We start from the raw sequence: 4872 nt of genomic DNA on the forward strand, positions 1-4872 counted from the left end.
TGGTGGGAATGCAAGCTGGTGCAGCCACTCTGGAAAACAGTATGGAGGTTCCTCAAAAAGTTAAAAATAGAACTACCCTAGGACCCAGCAATTGCACTACTAGGTATTTATCCAAGGGATACAAGTGTGCTGTTTTGAAGGGGTTCATGCACCCCAATGTTTATAGCAGTGCTATCAACAATAGTCAAAGCATGGAAAGAGCCCAAATGTCCACCGACAGATAAATGGATAAAGAAGATGTGGTATATACAATGTAGTATGACTCGGCAATCAAAAAGAATGAAATCTTGCCATTTGCAACTACATGGATGGAACTGGAGGGTATTATGCTAAGTGAAATTAGTCAGTCAGAGAAAGACAAATATCATATGACTTCACTCATATGAGGACTTTAAGACACACAACAGATGAACACAAGGGAAGGGAAGCAAAAATAATATAAAAACGGGGAGGGGGACAAAACATAAAAGACTCTTAAATATAGAGAACAAACAGAGGGTTGCTGGAGGGGTTGTGGGAGGGGGGATGGGCTAAACGTAAGGGGCATTAAGGAATCTACTCCTGAAGTCATTGTATTTGCTAACTAACTTGGATGTAAATTAAACAATAAACAAATAAAAAAAACAGAGGCAAGTTGGTAGTAAGACCGACATTGACATATTTAATAGCCACTTTATGATTCCTCCCACTGAGGCTGGACAAGAGTGTCATCTCAGCCCAATTAACATATTGAGGATGTAGGAACACAAGATTCTTAAAGAGAGGATTTTTTTTTTTTCTCTGCAAGATGTTTGCTTCTTCTAGTTGCAGTATATCGTGTTTGAATGTTGTGGTGCTTGATGAAATTTTTTGGCAACCTACGACTGATGGAAATGAGAAATCACTTGCCTCTCCAAGTAGATCATAACTGCCTCCTTGTTCCAAAAAGAGGTGCTCTGTAGAGTAAATAGTTTCAACTTAAAAATAGAACATCTGCACCCTGAAAGGCCAGGCTTCTTCTTATAATGTAACCATATTTAAGACAACTTGGAAATAAATAAAAATAATCCAGAATCCTACTATCTGAATACAACTTTTTGTGTATTTGCCCATTACTGTCCAGTAGTTGTCATCCCGAAACACGGATAGCTTAAGATAGCTGTATTTATAATGTACACACCATTTGGTATTCTACCCTTTTCCATTTAACATTATAGCAAACATTTGTCCATGTTTCTACATAGCCTCCATGTTTATCACTGTAATGGCAAAATAATATCCCATGAAATTAGTTAATCATAATCCCCTTTGGGTCAGAATTTACATTGTCTCCAGGTTTTTCTTTTGCTACTGTTAATAATGCTGCAATGGAGAGCTTCTTAAACATAGCTTTATGCCTAATTGAAAAATAAATTCTCACGGGTAGAACTCTTTCCTCAAAGGGTATGAAAAATCTTTAGGATTCTTGCAAATATATTTTTATTGCTTTCCAAAAGGATTTCCCTATTTATAATGCCAATAGATGTATTTGATTTCATTGCAAACATTCCAGGATTGAGCAATTTATTATAAAATTTTACCAATTTAAGAGGTATAAAATGCTTAGAGTTGATTTACTTTTATCAATTAAAAAAATTTTTAGTAAACATTCAGTGCAATACTGGCTTCAAGAGTAGAATTCAGTGATTCATCACTTACATACAACACCCAGTGCGCATCACAAGTACCCTCCTTAGTACCCATCACCCATCTGGCCCATCTCCCACCCACCTCCCTCCATCAAACCTCAGTTTGTTCTCTATCTTTAAGAGTCTCTTGTGGTTTGTTTCCCTTTTTTCTCACCTCCCCCATATGTTCATCTGTTTTGTTTCTTAAATTCCACATATGAGTGAAATCACATGGTATTTAAAGGAAAGACAATTTTCAAGGACTGCTTTTTAATTTTTTTAACATTTATTTATTTTTGAGAGACAGAGCACAAACAGGGGAGGGGCAGAGAGAGAGGGAGACACAGAATCAGAAGCAGGCTCCAGGCTTTGACCTGTCAGCACAGAGCCCGACGCGGAGCATGAACTCATGAACCATGAGATAATGACCTGAGGGGAAGTCGGGCGCTTAACCGACTGAGCCACCTAGACACCCTTAAAGGACTACTTTTTAGAGGAGAAAGTTTGGGTACCAAGAAGAGAAATCCAGGAAGCAGACAGTACCTTTCTTTAACACTTTGCCCATCCCAAGAAGGTGAGAAAATGAGCTGGTTCCCAACCTCTGTTTCAGAGGATGAGAAGAGCCGGGCCTGCCCTGGAACTCACATCACATTCGGGCTTCCGGTATGTCATAAAGGAACAGTCCTGCAATAGTTTACATACTTGCTGGAACTCACCAATAGAGGGTTTCAGTTTCCTGGAACTTCAAAACCAGCAAATACAAGTTACAAATATTCCAGGAAGGGATATAGGTTTGGCAATGTGAAAGTTGATTATCACCCAAATACTGGCATCTAGACCTAGTCAGAAGGAATTTTCAGGCAAACAGAATCTGGTGTGATGTTTATTGCTGCTTAGAGGGAGCCAGGCCTCCTAGCTTTGCTACTTGCACAAATTCGCAAGAGAACTTGGGGGTGGCAAAAGCCTACTGTAGTTTTCTCAGTTTCACTTTGCCCATTTGCTAAATGCATTGCCTGAGAGAAGTGCTATGAAACATGTGAAATGGAATCTTGGAAATAACTCTGACGGTCTCAGATAGAAGTGACAATTTTAATTATGAAAGCTTGCTCCATTAAAGAAAAATCAGATACCCTTTTTACTATTTCATATGCTGGCTGAGATATTCTTTTTTTAAGTTTATTTTTATTTTGAGAGAGAAATAGAGAGGAAGTAGGGGAAGGGCAGAAAGTGAAGGAGAGAGAGAGAGAGAGAGAGAGAGAGAGAGAGACAGAGAATCTCAAGGAGGTTCCGTGCTGTCAGTGCAGAGCCCAATGAGGGGCTCAAACTCATTAACCATGAGACCTAAGCCGAAACCAAGAGTCAGATGCTTAATGAACTGAGCCACCCAGGTGCCCATCTGGCTCAGATATTCTTCACAAAACACACAAAAAATGACTTGAGCCTTAATTTCAATAGACTCAAAAGCAGTAGCAAAATATAAAGGGGAACACTTTACTGAAAAAAATTCTTTTAATTGTTAAAAATGTTAAGGTAAGCAGAGGTGATTTCATGCATGTAGAGACGTTTCCTTTTCCCTGGTTTGCCCTTTACATATTTAATTTTTTTTCTCATAAGGTAGATTGTAGAGGGAAAAAAATCTTATTTCATCTTAAAAACAACTGTGTGAAGCAGGTATTGTTGTCTTCATTTTATAGATGAGGACACGGACGCACAGAAGAGCAGGGCCTTGCCTCCAAGGTCACACAGCTCAGAGTGTGCCTCTAACTCTCCTCTTGGAGCCCTTCTGCTTCAGCTGAGGGTTTGCTCTCCCTGCATTTGAAATTGAGCAAAGGCTGATGTTCTTCTACCCAGGTTATAAAGGAGGTCTGGGAAAGACAGCGACGAAGATCCTGAGAAACTGCACGAAGGTGGGGAGAAGCCCTCGGGTGGAGAATGTGTGAACAGCAGGTGGCAGCAGCGTCCTTGGAGTTGTGGTTATCCTCTGAGTCCTTGGAAAGCAAGGTCAAAGCGCACCATGGAAGGCATGGATCTAATGCCTGACCTCTGCTCTCTGATATGTCTCCCGTCCTTCATCCACCTCCTGCTGAGCCAAGCGGACTGTCTGACACCTATTAAGGTGTTTCCCTTTCTCTGCAGTGTATCCCTGAGGAACCAGGGGAGGAAGACTGGGGAAAATGACCCAGAAGTCATTTGTAATGGAAAGGCTCCATCAGATAATTAATGCCATGTACAGTTGTATGATGGCGGCATGTTGCCCTCTCTGATCCTTGACATCCTGTTCTGAAAAATGGGGATGATAATGGCCACCTGTCTCACAGGGTCATTGATTGAAGAAATATGATACGTGCAAATCTTTGGAACAGTACAGTGAATACAACTCATGCTGCTCATTAGTACTATTCTTTGTAGATGGCTTTTTCATTTGCAAGGGCTTTCGTGCCTATCATTCCATTCCATCCTCCCTCCATACTCTGAGATGCAGATATTATGTCCGTTTAACAGAGAAGGACTCAGGTTGAGTCAGAGGAAGTAAAAGTTAGCATGAACTTTGAAGTCAGACAGAGGAAGTCAGATTCCTCTGAAGTGTGGGAACACATGCAAGTTAATGAATGCTTCAGAGCCTCGGTTTCTTTGTCTGTATAATGGTGATAATATCATCTACCTTCTGTGTTTGTTATGAGGGTTAAATAAAATGACATATGTGAAGCTCTCTGGTGTAGTTCCTCTTACATAAGGAACACTTAAAATTATTAGAACTATGCCTTAGGGGCAAACATACAGAAGGCACCCCTCACAATCCCACCACCCAGAATTAACTCTGTTATTATTGCGGTGTGCTGTTTTTCCCCTCAGTGCTTATATGTAACATGGCTGAGATCACATCACGTATGGAGATGCAACCTGTCCCTAAGCAAGTGGCAGAGCTGGGCTGGCTCCAGGTCCAAGCTGTCCTGTGTAATCACTGGTCTACACTGCCTCTCTGATGTTAAGGCTTATTACATGGCTTTGGAGAAACTGATGAAAAAATGTTTAAATGTTTTAAGTTTGAAAGTATACACTTAGATTCAAAAGCACGTAAAGAAGCCAGAAGTAGCCAAAACAGTCCTATCATATGGTTAAAGGCTAGAATTTTGCCCGGAAAAGTTGTGTTTGATGTGGAAAAAAATTAACGTCTGCATATTTCTGTTTAGCCAACATGTTGTTAAAATATTACTGCTGGAGTCGT

At 40.4% G+C, this 4872-nt stretch overlaps 1 long non-coding RNA gene across 1 annotated transcript; it reads right to left on the reverse strand.

Moving 5' to 3' along the window:
- Positions 1–638: 638 nt before the first annotated feature.
- LOC122239219 lies at positions 639–2296 on the reverse strand. Its single transcript, XR_006218173.1, has 2 exons — positions 2190–2296; positions 639–935 (listed from the first exon to the last, which is right to left on the reverse strand). It is a non-coding gene; the product is annotated as an uncharacterized LOC122239219 (long non-coding RNA).
- Between the last annotated feature and the right edge of the window lie 2576 nt (positions 2297–4872).

The sequence above is a fragment of the Panthera tigris genome, chromosome B3 (genome assembly GCF_018350195.1).
Source record: "Panthera tigris isolate Pti1 chromosome B3, P.tigris_Pti1_mat1.1, whole genome shotgun sequence".
Taxonomy (NCBI): Eukaryota; Metazoa; Chordata; class Mammalia; order Carnivora; family Felidae; genus Panthera; species Panthera tigris.